A 26978-nucleotide genomic window follows, 5' to 3' on the forward strand; every position below is an offset into this window, starting at 1 on the left:
TTGTCCACTAAGTTCCCTTTGGTCCCATAGGGGGAGGGGATGTCTACAAATATCCTAGTAACATTCATTAAAATTTCAATACAAACTATGTGCAACCAAAGACTTCTTTTTCTGGCTTTCTGTATAACAAAACATATCTTTTGCAAACTTCTTACATTTCATATATTAAAGTCTAAAATGCATATGGCTAATGTCCTTTCCTTCACGCACATTACCAACCTTCGTACCTTAATAAGTGTAACTTAAACTAATCAAATAAAGACACGGACACATATAGCTTCTTTGGCAAAAGGTCGCAGTTTTATTAAATAATTTAACCAATTAATTGAAATTCACCTGGTGGTGGTGAGAGCAAACTGCAGTCAACTAAACCAATCTTTTAACCAAATACTGTAATGCCCAAATGGCATTCAAACTAACCAAGGAATACTCCCTTAACATTGGCCGATGTTAAATAGGAGTCAGCATGACTGCTCCCTTCTGGACTCAACATTGACGGCCACGGAAAGCACGCCAAGGGATCCTCCACTTAGAAGGATCAAGAGTAATGTTACTTGAAAGGGGCAGTGACGTGCGGCCAAATATCATAACCACTGTTGTGACTTGTCGTTGACTGCACTGCTCTCCTACCATAGCTGGTACCCTTTAACGGGTTCCCAGCCCGCCACCACGAAACTATTAATTTTTCTTAGTAACCTCGTTAATGTAGAAGGGCGAATGGGAAACCTCCAGGATAGGCGAGGGACAATGTTGGACCAACAAAGACTAATTGTAGACCATCGTGCACGAATAGCATGTAAATCCTCTCTAATGCTTATTATGAGAGCCAGCGTTTGGTCTTACCCACATCATTACCCCCAAGGTGTAAAACAATAATATCCGGGGGTCGTGATCTTGCCAATTCCTCCTCCAACCAAGGCATCAGGGATGGCCAACAAAGACCCACTTCTCCACATCCATTTAATCTCCACTAAGCCTGGAAAATTAGACCAGTCATACGACAAATGATGCTTGGAAGCCCAATACACAAATGAGTGTCCCATTATCCAAATCTTTATGTTCTGGCCTGTGAAGCGAAGATAGAGAGAATTGGTCAGCTTGAGTAACATAATTTATCAACCAGAAAAGATGAGAGTAAAGAAAAGCGAGCAGAAGGTAGAAACATTGAAAAAAACATATGCAAATAACATGAGCATATAACATCATTAAGGTCTAATGTACCTTTTATAATTATCGGACTTCCAACGCCCCAACAATTTAATATCGGGTACTGAGGCCCCTCCTATGGCAGCAGCTGTAGCTGCTCCAATACGGAATGAATGGGTTCCATAGAATTTTGGGTCTAAACCAACCTTTAACACGGCACTTTTAAAAATGGCATTAAACTGAAACTTTGACAGAGATGACCCATCCATGTGTACTAACCAAGCCTCGCTATCCCTAGGCCTAATCTCTGCAAACTTAGCACACCAAGCCACCGGACATATAGTCAAATCACTGCTAGGAGACAGGGTGACCCAATGTCCTCTACTAAACTGATCCGTTTTGGATCTTGCAATTTTGACAGAGACCTGTGTACTGGAAACCAGTATATTCCCAATAGGGCTGTACCTAAGGAAACTCTCGAGTTGGCCACAAGTATACTAATTCTAAATGCTCCATAAAATGCCATTGAGAAAGCTGCGCTGAATATTGTGGTCTCATGAGAGTTAGAAGTAACCTCCGCGAGCGACATTATCAATTGCTTAAGCAGGGGAACCGTGATAGGACGCCTACTATCAGGAGCCGATGGGCGAGCTCTAGCCCAACCTTTCATAGCCTTGGAAATAATAAAACCTCTTGTGGGATCGAATTTGGAATGCAATTGAGCCATGAACGAAATGCCTGCTAATGCCGAGGCCATGACCGACTTTTTAACACCCATATTATATTTTTCCCACATAAACTCTAACATTTCCTCCGCCTGACCTGATGTACTTGGGGCCCTGGATTGCAAGAAAACTTCCCACTGACACCAAGCTGACTGATACGCTCGTCTTGTCGATTGTGCAAGAGATGACTCCGCCAACTCGATCATTCCGACTCGACCCACTGCCATGCAGAAAAAGGACAAGGAATGCCGGTTAATTGAGCCATAGGAGCTAGCTCCCTAAAGCGGCGCCATTGGAAACACGAGAGTGCATCTGCCACTTTATTCACCTCTCCAGGTACATGTCTGGCTCGGAAAATGATATCATTCTCCAAGCATTTTAAAACAAGCCTGCGTAACAAGTTAACTGCTGGCAATGATGTTGCGCTCTGGCGATTGATCGCCTGCACTACTCCGAGGTTATCACACCAGAAAACAACATTCTGGCCTGCTAGCCTATGGCACCATAGATCAATGGATAAAACTATAAGAAATAGCTCTAGGACTAGCAAATTTGACACCAAACCGTTCTGGCGCCACTTCTCCGGCCAAGGGGCTGCACACCACCCGTCCTGAAAAATGGCCCCAAAACCATTTGCCCCAGAAGCATCTGTATGTAATTCTAACAAAACATTCTAGACCTGCTTCTTAGGCCATATCCGTACTCCGTTAAAAGTCTGCAAGAATGTAGCCCAAACTCTCAAATCTGCCTGTATCTCAGCCGATAGGCGTATCCTGGCATGGGGTCTCTTTAAGCTGGCTGTGGCCATTTGCAATTTTCTAGAAAAAATACGTCCCATCGGTACCACCCTGCATGCAAAATTAAGTGCACCGAGGAGGGACTGAACCCGACGCAAGGAGCTACCCGGGGAACTAAGCGCTTCAGAAACCGCTGCCTCTAATTTATTTACCTTTTCCTTAGGCAAACGACCTGCAATAATGTCTATCTCGGTGCCCAGGAATGACAAACAAGTGCTAGGACCCTCAGTCTTGTCATGCGCCACTGGGACCCCCATTACTGTGAACAACACCTTAGCTGAAAAAAGCATATCTGCACATACCGTGGATGAATGAGGACCTATGAACAAGAAATCATCCAAATAATGGGCGATTCCTGGATGACCCGTTCCTGCTAGTACACTCCAATGCAGGAATGAACTAAACTTTTCAAAAAGGACGCATGACGCTGAGCACCCCATGGGGAGGCAACGATCAATGTAGAAACCGTCCTGTAACCTAAAACCCATGAATCTAAAAGTTTCCGGTTGAAGAGGAAGCAGTCTGAATGCTGATTCTATGTCTAGCCTGGCTAATAAGGCCCCTTGCCCAAAGTCCCTAGCTATAGCCAGGGCCTCCTCAAAGGACTGGTAATTCACCGAGTTATGACTAGCATCTATGGCGTCATTAACAGAAAAACCGGGAGGATGTGATAAATGCTGTTTTAAACAATATTTGCCCGCAGCCTTCTTAGGGACAACCCCTACAGGGGAAATTATCAATCTGGGAATCGGGGGAGAATCAAAAGGCCCAATCATATGACCCAAACTAACCTCCTTCATAACCTTCTCCTTCAGCACACCAGGGAGCAAGATTGCTGACTTCAGATTCCGGCCTGCAGAAGACCTAATTTCACCTACTACTGGGAGTTGAAACCCATAATGAAAGCCTTGGGCTAGACATTCGGCTTGTAAAACATCTGGGAAAAAACTAAGCCAAGTATCAAGAACTTTTAAATCAATTGCGGATGGCCCTTTAGTTAGAACCTCCCGGTGCACCGCGTCTCCTGCCAACTCCAGTTGACTGCCTGGTACAATCCTTAGCTGGGTGACTACCTCGGCATTTGGAGCATACATGCCTGTATCTACAAGAGTCACCCCTTCCGCACAAGGCATTGTTATATGCAAAACATCTGTTTTTGCTGTGTTGGGGAGTAGTACGCCTCCCTTGACCCTGAAACCTAGGCCCTACCGGCGGAATAGATTCTTCGGTTGGCAACATCAGCGCCATCCATGACTCTACGTCCTTACACTCGAATGGAATGGTATGCATTTTGTGTGCTTTGCTACGAAAACTCTCATCGTAACGCCTCCAAATTGTCCCACCCGCATTAATCCACAGATCATTAATAAGGTGCAAGTACCTCCACACATCCGCCCTAGCCTCCGGTCTAGATTCCACGTAAATGGCAGCGAAGATACAAAACCCCCTCAACCAGTTTGGGAACGTCCTGTAAGTCTCTTCCCCAATGCCTCCCTTACTACAGGCAGCCAGCAGTTCTTTTTTGGTTGCAGAGGTGAGCATGAACAAAGCGACATAGTAACCTTTGTCTATCCTATCCCTTGAACTGCGACGCACACCTCTTAACAAAGCTGTATTGTCGCATCGGACCATAGGACCTCCTAACGCTGTGGGCGGTGTTATGCCTGAAGGGGTCACCCTAGCGGGCTTCGCTAAGTGTTCTGTTAGAATTTTCAAAAGCTTGCGCGGACCTTGTCCCTCCTTATCTGAATCCTCGCTAGTGCTGGCTAATGGAGGGCTACGTGTATGTGAGAGGTGTGACAAAGCAGATTCACACTCACCACCTTGCGCAGATGTCCCCGGTAACACGAGTGCTTGCGCTGATGTTTCTCCTCCTGAAGCCGAAGCAGCCGCCGACTCCGTCTGTAGGGCAGAAGTGCCTCAACAAGTGCAATTTCTAGTTACCCGCAGCGTGTCAGCTGTGATCGTGATCTGGATTTTACTGCAATGCCAGTGGGTAGTCAGCCAAAGTCTGGCTGTAACAAACTGAGTTGATCGTTCAGCTTAACATGTGGTAAATTCTGGGAATTGGTAAATTATTATACATAAAGGCATATTAATATAGATAATGTTAGGAACCCCTCCAGCCGGCACAACACAACCCGGAGTCTACTCTGCCAGTCAGGTGTTCACTGGAGCCCCTGATGGTGGGGACAGACTGGGCTGCAGACTGACAGAGGGTCGTGAAGTGTGTAGCGGCTGGGGAGAACCCAGGCAAGAAGAGTCAGGTCCACGCAGAGGTCAAAAGGTCGGCAGCAGGTAACAGAAACGATGAGCAAGCTGAGGTCAGAGGTCACAGGCAAAGTAGCAGAACGGGTAAACGAGCCAAGGATCAGGGTCACAGGAAACACAAGCGAAGTCAAATACGAAGCCAAGGGTCATACACGGGAAGTCCAAACGTAGATACAGGAACAGGAACTGGAGCAAGCAGGTCAGCAGACTGGAGCACAGAAGCTATAACCGGCAATGAGGCAGCAGACCTCATTGCCTTAAATACAACCCATAACCAATCAGAACCTGCCCCTAGACAAGGCCACACTTGTAGGCTAATTGCCAGCACCTAGCAAGACCAATCAGGGCTTAGCACTGAAATCCACACCTGCAGGCTAATGCCTGCTAATTCAGCCACAGGCTAAATCTGCCTGATTGTCCCTAGAGCGCATGCGCGCCTGGCTGCCAGGACACGGCGCTGAGGAAGCGTCCGACCGTTGCCTTGGCAACGGTCGGGAGTTGGAAGGAAATGACGTCCCGGTCGTCATGGTGACGGCCGGGACGTTGGGACCTACAGGAAGCGAGCCGCGGCGGCTGTGAGTACCACCGCGGCTCGTGACAGTACCCCCCCCTTGAGGAGGGGTTAAGGAACCCCGACATCCCGGTTTCCTTGGAAATTTTTTAAAGAACTCCTTCAACTGTTTAGGAGCATCGAGTTGTCTCCGTGGGATCCAAGACCGTTCTTCTAACCCACGATTCCTCCACTGCACTAGGAAGTGCACCTGACCTTGCACTTTTTTGGAATCCAAGATCTTCTGAACAACGTATCTTGGTGATCTGTTTGATTTTCTCTCAGGCAAATTTGAAGACTGGATTTGAGTAGGATATAATACCGGCTTCAACAGAGAACAGTGAAATGTGTTGGGAATTCTCAATGAGCCCGGAATTCTTAACCTAAATGCAACAGAATTAACCTGCTTGATGATAAGGAACGGGCCGATGAACTTGGGACCTAACTTTTTGCAAGGCTGTCTGAGTTTAATGTTTTTTGTAGACAGCCACACTCTCTGGCCCACCTTGAAGGAGCAGATGGTACGGTGGCGATCCGAAAAAATTTTTTGCGACAACTGAAGCCTGTTTCAGAGATGCCTGTACTTTCCTCCAGATAACTCTGAGATCTCTTGCAGTGGAACGGATCTCCTGGACACCAAATAGGTTAAGTGAATACAGGGAGTTAGATCTGGGGTGAAAACCATAATTGCAGAAAAACGGAGAAGTTTTAGTAGATGAATGACAGGAATTGTTACAGGCGAATTCTGCCCAGGGTAACAAGGAAGACCAATTATCATGGAACTCTGACGTGTAGCATCGCAAAAATTTTTCCAAGGACTGGTTAACTCTTTCGGTCTGCCCATTGGACTGAGGGTGATATGCGGATGATAAACTAACCTTGATTCCGAGGAGGGTACAGAAAGATCTCCAGAATTGCGCTATGAACTGGGAACCCCAATCGGAAACTATGTCAGTAGGGAGTCCATGGAGCCGGAAAATATGTTGAATGAATAAGACGGCCAAATCCCGAGCTGTAGGCAGTCTGGGTAAGGGAACGAAATGGGACATCTTACTGAACCGGTCTACCACGACCCAAATGGTATTGTGTCCTGCAGAAGGTGGTAGATCCACTATAAAGTCCATGGACAAGTGGGTCCATGGTTTTGCAGGTGGTGCCAAAGGAACTAACTGGCCTATTGGGCGGATCCTAGGAACTTTGTTTCTGGCACAAACCTCACATGAGAGGATATGACTCCTGACGTCAGCAGACATAGATGGCCACCAGACTGTACGGGAAAGGATTTCTAACGTCTTGAAAATTCCAGGATGCCCTGCAACCCTACTGTTATGCGCCTCTGCAATAACCGCCTTCCTTAGATGGACTGGAACAAAGAGACGTCGCTCCGGAGTAGTATCAGGGGCTAATTTCTGGAATCTCTGAAGTGTGATACTCAGATCTTGGGTCAACCCGGCATGGATTACAGAAGGGGGAATAATCGGCTCTGGGATAGTGACTGGAATGTGGTGTGCCGAGAAACTTCTGGAAAGGGCATCTGCCCGGACATTTTTGGAGCCTGGTCGGTAGGTGATCAGGAAGTTAAACCGGGTAAAGAATAACGCCCATCGGGCCTGTCTGGGATTTAAACGTTTGGCTGACTGTATATATTGTAAATTCTTGTGATCGGTAATGACAGAGATCTGATGTGAAGCACCCTCCAACCAATGCCGCCACTCCTCGAAGGCCCATTTGATTGCCAATAGTTCTCTATTACCGACATCATAGTTGGCCTCCGCTGAAGAGAACTGACGGGAGAAATAAGCACATGGGTGCAGACGATTAGTATGAGGATCCTTCTGCGATAGGATGGCACCGGCACCGATGTCAGAGGCGTCGACCTCAAGAATAAATGTCCTAGCTGGATCCGGATGTCTGAGGACCTGAGCGGAGACAAAGGCCTTTTTCAGGCTTTCGAATGATGCTACTGCTTGGGACGACCAATTAGTTGGATCCATTCCTTTACGGGTCAGAGCGACAATGGGAGCCACAATGTCGGCAAAGTTGTGAATGAATCTCCTATAATAATTGGAGAAGCCCAGGAACCTCTGCACCGCCTTAAGATTGTTGGGTTGCACCCAATCCAGAATAGCCTGGACCTTAGCTGGATCCATGGAGAATCCCTCAGAAGAGATTACATAGCCTAAAAAGGATACTCTCTGTACCTCGAACTCACACTTTTCCAGCTTAGCGTACAGGTGGTTCTCTCGTAATTTCTGTAGGACTTGTTTGACGTGAGTCTGATGGGCGGGCAAAGATCTGGAATAGATGAGGATATCATCTAAATAGACGACCACGAAACAACCAAGGAATTCCCGAAGAACTTCATTGATCAAGTCCTGGAACACTGCAGGTGCATTACTAAGGCCAAACGGCATGACCAGATACTCGTAGTGGCCAGAGTGCGAATTGAATGCCGTCTTCCACTCATCTCCTTCTTTGATACGGATGAGATTATATGCTCCGCGAAGGTCGATTTTAGTGAAGACAGTGGCCCCTCTTAGCTGATCAAACAAAACCGAGATGAGCGGAAGGGGATAGGTGTTCTTGACTGTGATATGATTCAATCCCCGGTAGTCAATACAAGGTCTTAACCCTCCGTCTTTTTTTGATACAAAGAAGCATCCCGCTCCTACGGGAGACTTAGATGGCCTGATGAAGCCTCTCTCCAAGTTTTCATCGATATACTCCTGCATGGATTTTGTTTCTGGAGCAGAAAGGGAATACAAACGCCCCTTAGGTAACTTGGAACCAGGAATAAGTTCGATGGCACAGTCAAAGTCACGATGTGGCGGTAAGGTATCAGCAGCCTTCTTGGAGAACACGTCCCAGAATTCATGATACTGTGAGGGAAGCCGCTCCGGAATAGGCTGAATCATACGCAGAGACAGTGACAAACAAGACTGTGTACAATAAGTACTCCACTTGACAATCTCTCCTTTTACCCAGTCTATGACAGGGTTATGACAGGAAAGCCATGGGTGGCCCAAGATCATAGGAACCGACGAACAATCGATCAGGAAGAAGGTGATTGACTCAGAATGGAGAGCTCCGATCTTCAACTGTAGTGGCGGGGTCTCCCAGGAAATCTTGCCACCAGGCAACGGACCTCCGTCTAAGCCACATACAGTAATGGCAGAGTTGAGTTTTACCATCGGAATTCCGGCAGAGCGGGCAAACCCAATATCAAGGAAGTTGCCTGCAGCTCCGCTATCAATGAAGGCCGACAGGTCCACAGAGCGAGCCCGGAAGGTGAGCTGTGCAGGGATTAATACAGCATTTTTCGGGGAGATAATTTGCAGACCTAGGTGAACTTTCCCCTCATTCCCTAGGCATGGTCTTTTCCCGACTTATTTGAGCAAGAACGGGAGAAGTGGCCTTTTATGCCACAGTATAGACATAGACCTTGCGAACGTCTCCTGTCTCTCTCTTCCGAAGAGAGACGATATGCTCCTAATTGCATAGGCTCCTCACCATCCTGGGAAACAGGAACGAAGGCGAATGGAGGTGACGATGCTTCCTTTTCAGTTTTCCGCTCCTTATATCTCCTGTCAATTTTAATGGAGAGGTGCATCAGATCCTCCAGAGAACTAGGAGACGGGTATTGCACCAAAGAATCTTTAATCTGTTCAGATAGGCCAAGACGGAACTGACTCCGTAAGGCAGGGTCGTTCCATCCACTATCAGGTGACCATCTACGGAATTCAGCGCAGTATTCTTCTGCCGACCGTCGGCCTTGTTTCAAGGACCGTAGATGAGCTTCCGCGGAGGCCACTCGATCCGGGTCATCATACAGTAGACCCAGTGCCTCGAAGAAGGAGTCTACAGACTGCATGGTCGGACTGGTCTGCGGCAAAGAAAATGCCCAGGACTGGGGGTCACCCTGTAGAAGGGAAATAATAATCCCAACTCTTTGCTGCTCTGAACCGGAGGAGCGAGGTCTCATCCGAAAATAGAGCTTGCAGCTCTCCCTGAAGTTCCGAAACAGGGTTCTATTTCCGGAGAACCGATCTGGTAAGTTCATTTTGGGTTCACAGATGGGACCTGGAGTCGGTTGTGAAGCTTTTGTGGCTTCTTCTTGAACAGACATACGCTCAGCCAATCCCTGCATCATCTGATACAAGGACTCAACGTGGCCTACTAGAGTTTGTGCTGGAGACGGTGTGGATCCACTTGCATCCATCCTAATCTTGTCTCCGTGAGTGGGCCGGTTATAATGTTAGGAACCCCTCTAGCCGGCACAACACAACCCGGAGTCTACTCTGCCAGTCAGGTGTTCACTGGAGCCCCTGATGGTGGGGACAGACTGGGCTGCAGACTGACAGAGGGTCGTGAAGTGTGTACCGGCTGGGGAGAACCCAGGCAAGAAGAGTCAGGTCCACGCAGAGGTCAAAAGGTCGGCAGCAGGTAACAGAAACGATGAGCAAGCTGAGGTCAGAGGTCACAGGCAAAGTAGCAGAACGGGTAAACGAGCCAAGGATCAGGGTCACAGGAAACACAAGCGAAGTCAAATACGAAGCCAAGGGTCATACACGGGAAGTCCAAACGTAGATACAGGAACAGGAACTGGAGCAAGCAGGTCAGCAGACTGGAGCACAGAAGCTATAACCGGCAATGAGGCAGCAGACCTCATTGCCTTAAATACAACCCATAACCAATCAGAACCTGCCCCTAGACAAGGCCACACTTGTAGGCTAATTGCCAGCACCTAGCAAGACCAATCAGGGCTTAGCACTGAAATCCACACCTGCAGGCTAATGCCTGCTAATTCAGCCACAGGCTAAATCTGCCTGATTGTCCCTAGAGCGCATGCGCGCCTGGCTGCCAGGACACGGCGCTGAGGAAGCGTCCGACCGTTGCCTTGGCAACGGTCGGGAGTTGGAAGGAAATGACGTCCCGGTCGTCATGGTGACGGCCGGGACGTTGGGACCTACAGGAAGCGAGCCGCGGCGGCTGTGAGTACCGCCGCGGCTCGTGACAGTACCCCCCCCTTGAGGAGGGGTTAAGGAACCCCGACATCCCGGTTTCCTTGGAAATTTTTTAAAGAACTCCTTCAACTGTTTAGGAGCATCGAGTTGTCTCAGTGGGATCCAAGACTGTTCTTCTAACCCACGATTCCTCCACTGCACTAGGAAGTGCACCTGACCTTGCACTTTTTTGGAATCCAAGATCTTCTGAACAACGTATCTTGGTGATCTGTTTGATTTTCTCTCAGGCAAATTTGAAGACTGGATTTGAGTAGGATATAATACCGGCTTCAACAGAGAACAGTGAAATGTGTTGGGAATTCTCAATGAGCCCGGAATTCTTAACCTAAATGCAACAGAATTAACCTGCTTGATGATAAGGAACGGGCCGATGAACTTGGGACCTAACTTTTTGCAAGGCTGTCTGAGTTTAATGTTTTTTGTAGACAGCCACACTCTCTGGCCCACCTTGAAGGAGCAGATGGTACGGTGGCGATCCGAATTTTTTTTTTGCGACAACTGAAGCCTGTTTCAGAGATGCCTGTACTTTCCTCCAGATAACTCTGAGATCTCTTGCAGTGGAACGGATCTCCTGGACACCAAATAGGTTAAGTGAATACAGGGAGTTAGATCTGGGGTGAAAACCATAATTGCAGAAAAACGGAGAAGTTTTAGTAGATGAATGACAGGAATTGTTACAGGCGAATTCTGCCCAGGGTAACAAAGTCGGGAGTTGGAAGGAAATGACGTCCCGGTCGTCATGGTGACGGCCGGGACGTTGGGACCTACAGGAAGCGAGCCGCGGCGGCTGTGAGTACCGCCGCGGCTCGTGACAGATAATAGTGTTTAGCCAATATTGTTACCTTTTTATTATGGTCAATATATTCCACTAGGGTCAGATACGCTATAGATCATCAGAGTCCGTCACAACACAGACCTAAAGTAATAAACAACAGCAAGTATTACACATAGGTCCTGTCATTTCTCTAATTATTCTGATACAAAGTTTGGGATACTTTCATTTACCAGACATTAACTTATGTTTTATTAATAATCTGTCTACAAACATTGATCCATGGGCCTTTTTCTATTCACTGTCTCCATTTATTTACTTTCTACTGGATAATTATCCCCCATTCAGTCATATGACTGATAAAGGATGCTCAGGAGGGAGTAGAAGATGTGGGGTTTGTGATCTGTCTTAGAGAATATGTGTCTTTGCATTGGCTGGTTCCAATCTAATGACGTGCAAGATTTTCCAAGGTAGACTTCCCCACATTTCTTCTGGGACTGGTCATTGTGATAAAAGTAAAAGATACATATATAATATATTGTTACGCGGTTACCACTCATAACATATTTTACTCTCTACTGCAGACCTGTCCAGTCTGTGGCTCACCAGATGTTCAAGGCCCACATTCCCTGACAGAATTTGGCTGACTATCTACTGGCAAAGCATGATGGGATTGTAGTTAAACAACACTGGTAGAGCCACAGATTGGCAAGCTCTGCTCAGCTAATGCAATCAACAGGGCTGGTACTACCATTGGTAGCTAACCAACTACCTGTTGGTTGGGGGGAGCACCTAAAATACTGAATGAGTAACATACTGTCACTCATCCAGTGTTTTTAATGTTCCTGCCGTGCCCTCACCTTGAGTGCTGGGCCTGTGACATGAAGGTCAATGGAACGTCCCCCACTGACATGTAGACAACAAGACAATCTCTAGATAGCTGCACCATGTCAACTGTGATCATGTTCTGGCATTTACCCAATTGCCAGTAGGTAGTCAGCCAAAGTTTGGCTCTAAGAAAGAGAGGATCGTCCAGCTAAACATGTGGTAAATTCTGGGAGTGCCCTGGTAATGCTGGAGCACATCTGCAATCCTATATCTCTATCTCCCAGTTTAGATTTGTGTTTAGCCCATATTGGTACCTTTAGAATGGTCTGTACGTTGCTTCCGGCTCCAACGTTTTATAGATACCTTGGACATAACCCCTATATGGCGCAGATCTAAAGGAATAAAAAGCAGCAATCATCAAATGGCCCGTCCTTTACACTTCCCTGGAACTAATGGGTGTTAAAGCAGTAAAAGCATAGATATATACTATATTGTTGTGCAGCGTATTATACATCCAATAATTAAACAGTTTTATACTCTCTACTCAGGTAATGCTATAAAATGAATGAAGCAAATATATGCTGAACAGTTGTTAAAGTTGTGTTCATCTCTACTACATATATGCACTAGTGTCTGGATTTACATCAGATCAACATATTTCCTACTTGTTCTATTATGTTTCAGCTGCCTGCAATAAATGGAATCTAATCTGTAATACCTGTCCTGCACACCCTAAATTTCATTCTTCTTGTGTGATACAAGTTACTATATAGTGCATTAATAGTAATCTACACACAGGGAGCTTTATATCTGGGTATCATCTCCAGGTTACTACTTCCTCATGTCTTGCCTTATGTTTATACATCATCCACAGTACAGTATAGAGCCTAGAGATACATTGTATATTTTCTATAGTAGTCAGTCACAGACATTTAAATCCCTGCCGGCCTTTGCTCCGTGGACATTCGCACAGATCTCCTTACCTGGATTTTTCATCCAAACAGCCCATCATCTGTCCACGAATGCCATAGACTTCTAAACACTCGCTGTCCTGTGAAGTAACATATCATATGTATCAATGTGGGCACATTAACATAATTCTGCTATTGCAGCTTTATGGGAATGTATATTGTAGAAAGTGGACATTTGTTTTACCTTTACATTTGTATTATTTGATGTTTATTGGTACACATAGACACAATTGGATTTAGCTTTAGGAATTACAGCACTTTAAGAAAAGACCCCACCACAACAGACACCCCTGTAAGCGCCTCTACGTTGTCAGTTTAACTCTATTAGAATTCAGACATTCATCTGAGTAAGAAGAACTAAGCATCTTCCAGATTGGGACGATCTGTGCCCCCTAACAAGCCTCGGACGAAGGGATATAACAGTACGTAAAAATCCTCCTCTTTCCTACAGCCAGTTGGAGACCCAGACAGTGACATGAAGGATTTTGCAGCCACCAGTAATGTCTACTTGATACTAAAAAAATAGAATTTAGTTAATAAGGACAGACGATCGCTTGGCTGACTTATACAGGTCAACAAGTTTCAAACTCAAGGATGGAGGTTTTGACGATGTGGAATAAGCCATCCAGTTATGATCTGGAACTTCAGAGTCTTCTCAGTTCTCATGGATTGGGACTATCTACACCTCTCTGTCAGATCCCACTAGACAATAACCTAAAGGGAGAAAAATTGTTGCATCAATATTCACAATATATAAGTCCTACCATTCCTCTAATGTTACAGACACAATTCATGGTGATACACTGTTCTATTTAATTAATAGTATGTTAGTAGCCTTGGAGGTATATTTACTATTCTGTGGGTTTGAAAAGTGGAGATATATTTCCTATAGCAACCAATCAGATTCTAGCTGTCATTTTGTAGAATGTACTAAATAAATGCTAACTAGAATCTGAGTGGTTGCTATAGTCAACATCTTCACTTTTCCAAACCCGCAGTTTAGTAAATATATTACAAAGGGTCCGCAGCGCCGTACATAACATATACAGAGAACAGTGACCTATGACACAACATAATACAGAAAGAACAAAAAATGAAGAACAAAAAACGCAAAAACACAAACAAAAACACATACACACAGGTAACATGGTAAAGCAAATCAAATTATCTCTGGGACAATGTGTGAAATTGATGGTAGAAATCAATGAGAAGTAGGCCGAAGCTTAAGAAAAGAAACCAGGGCTAGGGAAGCAGGCCAAGAGGTACAGAGGGTGCTGGAATAGTAGAAGGAGCACACAAGGAAAGAGGGCCCTGCTCTGAGAGCTTACATCCTTGAACTTTTCTCTTGCTATTATCTCCAGGCTGTTATATGTATTATTATACTTTATACAAATAAAGCATGTTTTATTTAGACAAGTGATGTGACTACTGACTCTTTTACACTCTTTATTGGGTCTTTGTTATGTGTCTTCTGTAATACATCTAACGAAGGTGGTGGTAGTCATTATAGAGAAGACCTAAATTCCAACAAGAGTTAGAACATGTTAACAGCCGCCAGGACCTAGCGGCTGTATAGTGTTTTTTAGGAATGGTTGTACATTACACAGCCGGTGGGTCCTTGCATTACCCCCTTAATACCATTAATGTAACTGTCGCCCTTGACATAAATCTCACTGCCGGTATGTGTCTTTCCCTGAATTCTTGTATGTCAGTATTTCAAGACATATAATTTCCTCCATGTCGCCAATAACATCAGTCGCGATTAACATGTCGTTCTAACTCTTGTCTTAATTTAAGTGTTCGTACATTCGTAACCCACCCAACGAAGGGCTAATACTAAACCTAAAATGTTCAGCTTATTTTTGATCAGCAATTAACACTTAGCTGTCCATCTATAGTTTTACACTTTCTCTGTTGGGATAACACCCGCATATAATGTAATGTATTTATATCAGTCTATAGAATATTACACTGTCTCTGCTGCTATAAAACCCACATATAATGTAATGTATTTATTTCAGTCTATAGAATATTATACTTTTTTACTGATATTATGGTAAAAAGCAATGCAGACTTTTGTTCACACCCCTATGGGTGCGAGCAAAAATCAGCGTTACTTCTGTAAAAAAAAAATCTGTGCAAGGTGTCTCGTGGCCGTTCTGGAGGCACCTCATGCAGATTATTTATTAATTGAATCTGCCCCATAATGTAATGAATTTATATCCATCTATATATATATATTACACTGTCTCTGCTAAGATAACCCCCATATAATACAATGTATTTATAACCACACATATACTGAATAAATATACAGAGATTGCTATCCTGTGAATAGTACACACCAGCCAGGATGCACCAAGAGATATTTTCATAAAATATTACAGGATTACATATGTAACAAATGGGATTAAACAGAACAGCCCATTATAGACTTATACAGAGCAGAAATCCAAAATGTCTTACATGTAACCTGGGTTTCATAAATGTCATTGGTGTGGAGGACTTAAAGAGAAGACGTCCCTATATAAAAGGGGATAAGTAACGTATTAAACACTTCTCTTCCACAGACTGATCATGATTAATATAGGAATAATGACAAAAAATGACATTAAACTGCTTCCTTGTTTTTAATCCATAGCTGGGAACAAATACTATATTATTATACTATTCAAATAATAATAGTAAATGTTTTGTATTCAGGCTCTGTATCACAGTTATCCCTCTAAATATAAAATCTCTTACCTCAGTTATATCCTCATGTATCTGCCTCTCCTCTCAGGCTCACTTCCTCCTGTCTTGTGAGTGCTGTGCTGCAGCATTGTGATGTCAGACGCTGTGCTGCAGCATTCTGATGTCAGATGCTGTCACACAGCATTGGGAGGTCCACCAATTGAAAATTAGATATTGTAAATCAGCCTGTGCAACTGACTGATGTGTGTAACTGACTGATGTGTGTAACTGACTGATGTATGTAACTCACTGATGTAAGTAACTGACTGATGTGTGTAACTGACTGATGTGTGTAACTGACTGATGTGTGTAACTGCTTGATGTGTAAAACTGACTGATGTACGTAGCTGACTGATGTATGTAACTGTAGTGTAATGTTTCTATATCTTTTTACAATTACACTGAATAGCTGGGAAGAAATAAAGTTATATACACATATTATACATATACAGTATTACATGAAAAATAGTAATACAGATTTTGTTTTAAGACTCTGAAGCTGAGAATTATCCGTCCCCATAGAGCCTCTTACCTCAGTTATATCCTGCTGTATCTGCCGCTCATCTCAGGCTCACTTCCTCCTGTCTTGTGAGTGCTGTGTGGCAGCATTGTGATGTCAGACGCTGTCACGGAGCATTGGGATGTCAGGCTGCAATGAAAAAAAAAGGCTAAAAAAAGGGGCACACAGTGAACTGAGCATTGTGATGTAAGAGGCTGCAAGCTGTAGGCTAAAACTAGGGGCACACAGTGCACTCTTGTAAATTTGAATGGAAATACTATTAATTGGAAATAGGTTAATTTATTAAATGTACTATATATGTTATTAATTTAATGCCAGGGCTGGTTGGAAGGAAATAAATCTATTTATCAAATGTGAATACTATTATTTTAATGCTGGTGTCACAACTATTTAATGTACCTGCTATTGTTGGCGCAACTCAGAGAAAGGTGCCGAATCTAACGTGCCCCTGGTATTCACCAGGAACCCCCGCAAGGAAGTATGGACTCCGCAAAGGGACACGCAGATCGCGGTCCTTCCAAGAGTCAACAGCGAGATACAAAAAGGTGTCAGACAGGCTGGGTCGGTAACGTTCTGGTAGCAGAGGTACAAAGGGATATCTAGAAGAATGGTGGGGCAAGCCGGGTCGGTAACTTTCAGGTAGTGCAGTACAAAGGCAGAATCCAAATAGAGGTGGTCAAACGGTCCGGGTCAAAAGGTCACAGGCAGCACAAGGATAATCAGGAACAATGCAGAAACTGGTAACACACAAACGCTGGAGGCAGGAAGACCTGATACTCTGGCACAGGTGAGTGCTCAGGAAGTTTCCCTAATACATGGAGGAACCAATAGGAAGCGGTGGGCGGCAACGCTGGTCTCAGCTGCCGCCGAGACTATAGAGTAGCGTCCCATTGCCTAGCAACGGGATGCGCATGCGCAGAAGGCCGCCCCAGCCGGCCGGAACTTCCGCGTCTAGTTGCCTGGCAACCAGGCGCGCCGGGAACTGACACAGGCGGCCGTCCCGAGGAGACAGCGGGACGGCGCCTGACAGTATACCCTCCTCTTCTTTCTCCTCCTCCTGTTATAAGAAATTTCTTAAGAATCCTAGGGGCGTGAAGGTTTTGCTCGTCCACCCAAGATCTCTCCTCTGGACCATATCCTTTCCAGTTGACTAGAAATTGTTTCTTGCCATGAAGAATGCGAGAGGCCAGTATGCGATTGATCTCAAATTCGGTTCCAATAGAGGTTCGTACTGGTGGAGGTCTGCGGGGAGCCCGAAAGAATTAGTTGAGTACCAGTGGACGTAGTAATGATATATGAAAGGTATTATGACATTTCAGAGAAGGAGGTAGTTTCAGCTTAACGCACACAGGGTTGATGACTTACAGGATGGTGTAAGGACCGATAAATCGTGGAGCCATCTTCATAGAGGGCACTTTCAGTCTCAAGTTCCTGGTGGAAAGCCATACCTGGTCCCCTACTTTCAGGAGGGGAGTGGCCCTACGATGACGGTCTGCAAAGATCTTGTGATGCTGTGTGGCCTTAAGTAGCGCCGTTTTAGTCTTGGCCCAGATAAGAGCAAATTCCCGATAGAGGGTATCAACAGCTGGAACTGATAAGGAGGATACTGGGAAGGGATCTGGAAAGCCAGGATGATTTCCATACATAATGAGGAACGGAGAGAATCCTGTGGATTCATGAACATGTTGGTTGTGGGAGAATTCCGCCCAGGGAAGGAATTGAGACCACTTATTTTGGTTGTCAGAAGTAAAACGTTGAAGAAAAGTTTCAAGGTCCTGATTGATTCGCTCTGTCTGTCCATTGGTTTGGGGATGATACCCCGAGGAGAATTTTAATTCTGTATTCAATTTACCGCAAAAGGTTCTCCAGAACCAGGATGTGAATTGGACCCCACGGTCCGAAATGATCTCCTTAGGGCAGCCATGTAACCTGAATATCTCCTTGATAAAAATATCTGCAAGGCGACCAGCCGTAGGCAATCCATTTAGAGGAATAAAGTGTGCCATCTTGGAAAAGCGATCAATAACCACCCAGATAGTGGTAAAACTGCACTGTGGGGTAAATCTGTGATAGAATCCACGGCCACACTTTCCCAAGGAGCATTGGGAATAGGGAGTGGATGGAGGAGACCTGCCGGAGCTCTTCTAGAAGTTTTGTGTTGGGCACAAGTGGTGCAAGAGGCAATGAATTTGCAAATATCGGCACGTACCGTAGGCCACCAGAAATGACGACAAAGAAATGTTGTGGTCTTCTTTATTCCAGCATGGCCAGCAATGCGGGATGAATGGGCCCACTGTAAAGTCTTGAGCCGGAGATGGGGGTTGCCTGGCAACCAGGCGCGCCGGGAACTGACACAGGCGGCCATCCTGAGGAGACAGAGGGACGGCGCCTGACAGCTGGGGTTGGAGGGAAGCCTAATTATTAAATGTGGGCGCTATTGATTTAACGTCGGGGCTGGTGGGCATTTTCTAAATTTCATGTACCCATTTTTTTCCAAGTAGGAACCCAACATTCCAGGATCCAGACAAGCAGCAACTAAGCTAAAAACACCAGCAGCCACAGGTAGGGAAAGCCACAAGAACATGACACACATATACAGGTAAACACACTGGGCACACATACTCCGGTACACACACTGGGCATACATACACTTGGCACACATACATTGGGCACACAAACACTGGTACAGATACTGGGCATACATATATAGACAGGTACAGACATTGGGCACGCATATACTGGGCATATACACAGATACACTGGGCACACACACATATAGGGACAGGCACAGTGGACCCATACAGGGACACACACAGTGGGCACACACACATACAGGGACAGACACAGTGGGCATGCACACTTACTGTGACCTGCCTACCATTTATTTGGCCCCACCTACATGAGGCCACTTTCAGAATTTTTCCAGGACCACTTTAATTTACCAATCCGCCTCTGGGGGTAAATGTATCAATCTGCGGGTTCTCCAACACCCGCGTGTTCAGCCTCTTCCGCGATTAAATTTCAAGCGGCGCTGCATTGTAAAGGGTTAACTTCCCTTTACAATGCAGTGACGCTTGAAATTTTTTTTCGCGGAAGAGGCTGAACACGCGGGTGTTGAAGAACCCGCAGATTGATACATTTACCCCCTGGTCTTCCTATTGCACAGACACTATAATGGTTGTCTGTCAGTTTGGAGCATATGACCAGATTGCATGAGATATATATTTTCTGTTAGTAAACTTGTAGTTAGAAAGAGCTTATAATAGTATAGGTAGTGAGGAGGTAGTGGGGAGGTTATTTTTTAGTGTCTCACCTTCAGAATCAGTGTCAGTGGACCCTGTTTCACCATCTAATTTCTTAAATGCTGCATATGTTTTTCCACATTCATAGGAAAACTACTAAAGATTTGCAGCTGCTTTGGATTCCTAAGAGATTTCACATTTGCACCTTTCAGCCCTGCAGTGAGACTAGCTTTGTGGCTTTTCGTGGTGTATTACTATTGCACCAGATTACTGGCCGGTCACTGAGCAAAGCAATGTGTATCTATCTACATCAGTCCCCTGACATGATCCCTTCAGTTCAACCTGTTTTTTACATTTAAACTTTTCTATTTGTTTCCTCATTTCACCCTCATTTATGCCTTCATTAATCATGAGTGAGTGGATATTGCAGCTATCCTTGTGACAAGCGCCATTTCTGTGTATCAACATTTCTATTACATGAGTATTTGTGCACATATAAATGCACTTTCAGGTATCAAATGAACCAGGGTGGCAGTAAAGCTGTCCAATTACCATCACCTTCTGAGCAAACCAAAACAGATTTTCTTTTTGTGAAGAGAAAAATGCTCTGCCACCGTTGGCTAAGCAGAAAGAGGCTCTGCCACCATTGGCTTAGCAGAAAGAGGCTCTGCCCCCATTGGCTTAGCAGAAAGAGACTCTGCCCCCATTGGCTTAGCAGAAAGAGGCTCTGAAGCCATTTTCTTATGTTGGTAAATACACCCTCTCCACATCTTGAAACTCATGTAAGTATCTCATAACTTAAAATGAAACCATGTTGTTGAATATGCGCACAATTAAAGGCGCCCACATGTAGATGGAATCCTCCAATACGCTCAACTCTTCCCATCGGAACAGTCAAACATTTTACTCCCAAAGGTGCAGGACATATGAAAGTTTCATGACCACATGAAATATGTGCTGCGAGACACTTTCCTGTTCATAAATGTCCCTTATACAGTTAACTACCAAAATAAGGAAGCAATTGAGTATATTAGAGATACAAAAAATATAGTAATATATATTATAATATATATAAATATATATATAATAATATTAAAAGTAGATGTTGATCCTTCTATGGGAGTGTTCATGTATACAAATCTTCTGGCGAGAGATCAGGAGATGCATTCAGGTTACTGGAATTGAAGTGTCTCTTAGTTCACCGGCCACTTGTCTCTTTGGGCTCCGATTGAAGGGGAAAGTTAATAAACTGACAAAAATGTACATTTCACAGTTATTGATGTTGGCTAAGGTCTGTATAGCGAGGCTGTGGTTGGCCCCGACGAGTCCCACGGTTAAAAATTGGAAGGCACTGGTCAATACCACCATAAGGCACGAGAGATTTGTTTATACTAGCAGACAGGCTCTGAAGGAATTTGAGAATATATGGTACAGATGGTTAGAGTCTCCATTCTATCCTATGTCATCTAGTACAGATGCTCTATCTACTTAAATGTATGGCTACCGCAGTTCTTATAATAAGTATCTGAGTCCATGTAATAAACCCTGCATGTGTAACATACTTATGTATAAGCATTTACGATGTATGATTCTGAATGAATATAGCACATTTATTATTATTATGCTTTAATGTAATCTTGTAAATTCCGTCATTTAATTCTGATATGTATGCGATTGTTTTTCTTTTCTTTTTGTTGTTTAGTATGTTTATATCTTAAAAAATTTCAATAAAAATACTGTTGAAACATAGTTTTGGTTCCTGATTAAATAAGCTGTCATTGTACTAGGCTTATAGTCCTGTATAAAACTATACATTATTTTACACAGTGACAATGTCTGTGTGCCCCTGTACACAAAATCAATTCTGTGTAGGGAATTTATGCTAGATGAGGATCATTGATGATCTACATTTTACTTTGTACTTTATTTGGACGTCCTTCGCACTGTCCAACTTCTCCACTCTACCACAGCAAACACTGCCATCTTATTAGACCTATGCGCTTTAAATTAAGCTAGGTGCACGTGCACAAATTGAGGGGGATTGCTGGTGTATAGTTGCATTTGCACTTCTTAAACGATCTCCTGTGAAGGCAAAACTTGCCCAAGGCCAAGCATAAGGGGTGAGTGGAGAGTCCCATATTTGTTTCTTCAATATAGGAAATTATTATAGCTGCTTAGGTGAAGACTCTTCTGGTGTGCATAGCTTCCAAGTCACACTGTCATTGAGCTCATCAGATGGCGAACTTAGCTCACCAGAGAACAATAACAAACAAGGCATTCACCAGACTGAAGCTTATTTTCCCTGGTAACCTCCAGTAGGAAAAAGAAACATAGCACTGTGTAATCTGTCAGCATTAAAGTTACTTTCTCTTAAGTCCAGCTCCTGTCTGTGTGAAAAGACTAGTGTCAGCAACAATATGGTAAACCAAGAGTAAGTACTCTGGAGGTCATGTGGCGGTCATGTGAGCTATATGTTAGCATTATGAGACTATGTGGAATCATTATTACAGTATTGTAGCATTCTTACCTGCCCGACACATTCTTAGCAGTGTCCATAGCTGATTCTGGATTTCTTATAGTCTGAGCTGCTATAAAAATCTGTTCATCACCCAGACCACCCTCACCTCCAGGCCCTGTACTTGCTTTCCCCCTTGTAACATCATAGTTCCATCACTTCCTGCCCAAACTGAAAAAAGAAGAGCAAGACCATGAGAGAATGGATTGTGTTGCTTGTTCCTCGCCAAAACATTTTCCATGGACTCAGGCAATGTAGTGTTCCGCCCATGACCCAGACAGATTTTCCTATTATTAATTATTGGATTACTGTTGCTGGCCTTCACATGTCCCTGATAATCATTCTTTGTTTCCTGCCCTAACCTTCGAGCCTGTTTTGACCTTCATATATAGATTTGCCTGCCTACATTTCTGCAAAGAAAGTCTTTGAGAAAGTCTAAGAGCTGTCTTAACGCATGGGCATAATGGGCAGTTGCCTGGGGGCCCCACAGGGAGCATAGGGGCCCATAGGCTTGCAAACCTTTCAGTGTTTTATTCCATTGACAAAGTCAATTAAAAAGCAATTCTCTGCAAATAAATTTTGCAAATGTTTGTGTTGAACACTTGATTAATAATAAATAATTCATAGTAATTTCGTACTGTGCCATCTCCGTCTGAATGATTTTCCAACTAAGTACTATTTTTAAGTTGAATTTCTTGTTTTTAAATTTCAGAGCTCATTTTATATTGTCCCAATGTTTGTGTAGATTAATTTCTGCTATACAGCTTGTTTTTAAAGTTTAAACATTGGTTTTGTTAGAGGTATCTATAAATATAAGCTTTATTTTATTGATTATTTACATTTTTATTCCTGCGAGTGGTTGTGTAGGCTCCAGGGCACTGCTTTGCCCGGGGGCCTATAATGCTGTTAAGACGGCCCTGCTTGTGAGCTAGCACTCACTCCTTGGGCCTGATTCATTAAGGATCTTAAATGAAGAGGATTCTTATTTCAGTCTCCTGGACAAAACCATGTTACAATGCAAGGGTTGCAAATAAGTGTTCTGTTTTGCACATAAATTAAATACTGCCTGTTTTTTCAAGTAGCACACAAATACTTGATAGCTTATTTGTACACTGAAATCTAAAGTTGATATGTGTGTACTACATGAAAAAACAGTCAGTATTTAACTTATGTGCAAAACAGAACACTCATTTGCACCCCTTGCAATGTAACATGGTTTTGTCCAGGAGACTGAAATAAGAATCCACTTCATTTAAGATCCTTAATGAATCAGGCCCCTTATCTTCTCTAGCAGAGGAACACCTCCCTTTTAACCTTCTGCAGAGGAGTGAAAGTGAACATGGCAGACTTATTTAGTTACATAAAATATCGTATCCAGATGAGTGATACAAAGCCTTTGATGTGAAATAGTGGCTTTACCTGGTCTTTAACCAGTCTCCGTAGACTTCTACATCATGTTTAATTTAAGGAAAACATGGACTTCTCCCCTAATATCACTAACTATTAAATACATTAATAAATAAATATGTGCATGATGTAGATTATTGTGTATTGATGGTATAAAGTATGTGTGCTACATCCAATATATTATTGCTGACCCTTGAACAGGTTGGCTGATGGTTCCTGCATGATGCAGCCTGACACTGATTGTAACCCATTACCAATGCTGTTTTGTGAATGTATAAAACATGAAATGGGGTTATTTCAAGTTCAGTCTGCTCTGTGTTCCTTAATAGCTAGCCATCTCTTTTATTAGCCACATTTACAACTGAACATGTTTACCCTGTTGAGTCATATCATTCCACAGTGGGTTCCATTACAGGTGACTCTATTTTTCATATTTACCAGAAAATTACCTTTTTCCAGTAGCTTTATCTTGCAGAAATGGAGACATGTCATTAAAATGACTGAGAAACATCAGCCAGTCCTATCGAGATAGCTTTAGTTTCCACAAATACCATAAATATCAACTATGGCATAATAGTTGTTTTAATAATGCATGAAAATGGAAACAATTACATTGGGACTCAGAACGAACGTAAGTAATGATGTACATAAAAAAGCTTATTTAATGTGCATATTTTGAGTCAGTTACAAAAACAGTAGCATTTGCGCCAGGTATACGTCAAGCACAACAAGGGGGGGATTCAATTGGCCGCAGTGCTGTAAAAAGTAACGCGGCCTGCGCACTATTGACGTTATTACGGTAATAGTGCTCTTAAATAACGTTATTATGGTCGTTTCAATGCCAGCTTTGGAGCTGCGAGCAGAAAGCTGGGTTAAATTTACCATAATAACGGTAATAGGTTTAGCGCGGCGATACTCTGGGGGAATTGATTCCCCCCCTAAGTGTGTATATTTGTAGCTATCAACAGCAGAGAGGTTCAGCTTGACAGTGTTACTAGTAAATGCTAAAGTTGCATTACCCTATATGAAAACAATATAAAATTATAATGAAGTGTCATATACACAAGAAAAATAATGTATTGAGTGTTATAAATAAATTTGAAACTCGCATGTTTGATACAAAATATAATTAAATACAAAGACACGTTAAATTAACTTAAATACAAACATCTGTTGTTTTCACCTTTGCCATTTAATGTACAATACAATTTTTATTTTGCAGCTGAATCATATGCAATTTTTGGGATGAAGCATTTGCAAACTTTTCTAGATGTTATCCAATTTTTAATTGTGAATTAAATAAATTCGAAAAAAGTTTTAAATAACACAGTGGCTTTTTATATGTGCATGCACACACTTGGGGTGATTAAGGAGCGTATATGCAGATTTTATGCATATCGTCCGCACATTCATTCTGCGCATGCCCAGAACCGGACTATACACCAAGGAATTCAGACGTGCCTTGGAGCCAAAGGTAATTCACTACACCATAAGATTACAGGGAGGGAACGGGAAAGGGATGGGCTTATACATGTAAGGGCGTTATTGTGCGGCAACGTCCAAGTCAACCTCCGGTGCACGCAGAATTAAGATGGTTTTCTGCCGTATCTCTTGCTCTAGCCACAGGGCTTGTTTGAGTCCCAAATACTAGTTATGATGGCTTAGTATGCACACTAAAACATGTCTTTGCAACCAGGGCCGGATTTACCATTAGCAAAACTAGGCAATTGCCTAGGGCCCAGTGGTTCCCAGAGGGCCCTCCCAGGGCTAGTGGTGAGACCAACCTTTAAAAATGGGCCGCTACTTGTGGGCCAGTGCTATATGCTTGCACCCCCGGGCTAAAGTCTTCCAGCCAGCCCCTGAATAGGGGTATATGTTATGTTAAAAAACTATAGTGCTATGGATTTTTTCAGAGAGGGGGCCCCAAACCAGTATCTTGCCTAGGTCCCCATGTGTTCTAAATCCGGCTCTGTTTGCAACCAGGAAAAATGTAAAAATGTATGTTATGTACAGTACACCTTAAGAACAACCTAATAAATGTTTTTCATTAAAAAAAAAACGTAAAAAAAAATGTATTTTTCTTTTATTTACATATTTTCTCTTTAATGCCTATATTATTAACAGGCAAAATTAATTGAATAGTTGTATTTTTTCTGTGCGTCCATTTGTGAGTTTATATTCTACATTGGTATATTACATATCCTGCAGTGTCTTGTCTAGTAGAGCAGAGTAAACCTACACCCATAGTCATCACCATACGTATCTTCTGATCCATTCTAAAACAAACGTACGTTGTGCTTGGTATGCGTGTCCTAATGACCCAGGCCTTTGCTCTGATCTCCTAGTTCTATTGATCCCAAATTGTGAGCTTGTAAATGCCCATTTCATTTATTAAAAATTTGCTAGAAAAGAAAAAGAATAAAGAAATAAATGGGAAGCAAAACACCACCTACATTCAGCCCCAGCTTTTTGTTTAGATATGTCTGTGCTAAAATATTGTGGATTTAAGACCATCACCAAAAACAGTGTTTAATACAAGTGTTATGATTTTCAATTTGTCTTTTGTATGTATTTATTATTTATATTTACTTTTTTACTATTGTTTACTACAGTAATGACTTCTCCCTTGTAGGACTTCTTAAATATCTGTTTATTGAATTTACATAGTTTGTTGACAGCTATCATCACACATTCGTCATAACTCCCAAATGTCCATGTTTAAGTAGGAGAGTCCCACCACCCCAACAGCTATGAGTTTTGTCATGTCTGCTTGGAATGTTGGGAGTTAGGTCTCGGTTCACTGCAGATCAACCAAGCAAACCAGCGGTGATTGGGTGCTGCACACAATTGTTACTAGTACATGTGACAATACAATGGTGTTTTTGGAGGAATGGAAGGTCTTGGAGGTGGTCTTGCATTTTAGAAGAGCTAAATATGCCCCAGGAGACGTTGCCACATCCTCACAGCGAGACAACCACACCTCCACAGTGAGAAGCCATGACCTGTGACAGAACTACTGCGGGTGTGGCAGCTATGGGGCCAAGAGGTGAGGGGGGGCCGGCAATGCTAGTGCTTCCCCTCCAAGGCCCCCCCATGGTAGACCTCCTTGCACTCTCTAGGTCCCCACATCACCCCCTATGCAACAGCTCTGCTCAAAGAGACGTGTCCTCTTCTCAAACGCACATGCGCAGTGGGCGCAAGCACAGACAGTGCATGCTTAGGAGAGGCCCCATCGCTGCTCATTTCAGAGGCCCGGTGTCTACCCTAACTGTACTATGGGACCTGGCAATGCAGAGTTCTGTAGTTTGCAAACCCCAACCTGTTACCAAAAATTGGAATGTTGGGAGATATGCATTCATTTATTCAAAGACAATAATCAAGATCAGGAGATTAGGCATAATAACACATAGATATAGCTAAATATTATTACAGTATATGAGAGGTAAGAAGAGGTAGCGATAATGTATACATGGGGCA

The 26978-nt window shown here is 43.6% G+C and overlaps 1 long non-coding RNA gene across 1 annotated transcript; it reads right to left on the bottom strand.

Moving 5' to 3' along the window:
* Positions 1-356: 356 nt before the first annotated feature.
* Positions 357-16218, bottom strand: LOC142160504 (uncharacterized). Its single transcript, XR_012693244.1, has 6 exons — positions 15830-16218; positions 15551-15607; positions 13097-13798; positions 12428-12505; positions 11356-11429; positions 357-1066 (listed from the first exon to the last, which is right to left on the bottom strand). It is a non-coding gene; the product is annotated as an uncharacterized LOC142160504 (long non-coding RNA).
* Positions 16219-26978: the final 10760 nt, after the last annotated feature.

This window comes from Mixophyes fleayi, chromosome 6, assembly GCF_038048845.1.
Source record: "Mixophyes fleayi isolate aMixFle1 chromosome 6, aMixFle1.hap1, whole genome shotgun sequence".
NCBI lineage: Eukaryota > Metazoa > Chordata > Amphibia > Anura > Limnodynastidae > Mixophyes > Mixophyes fleayi.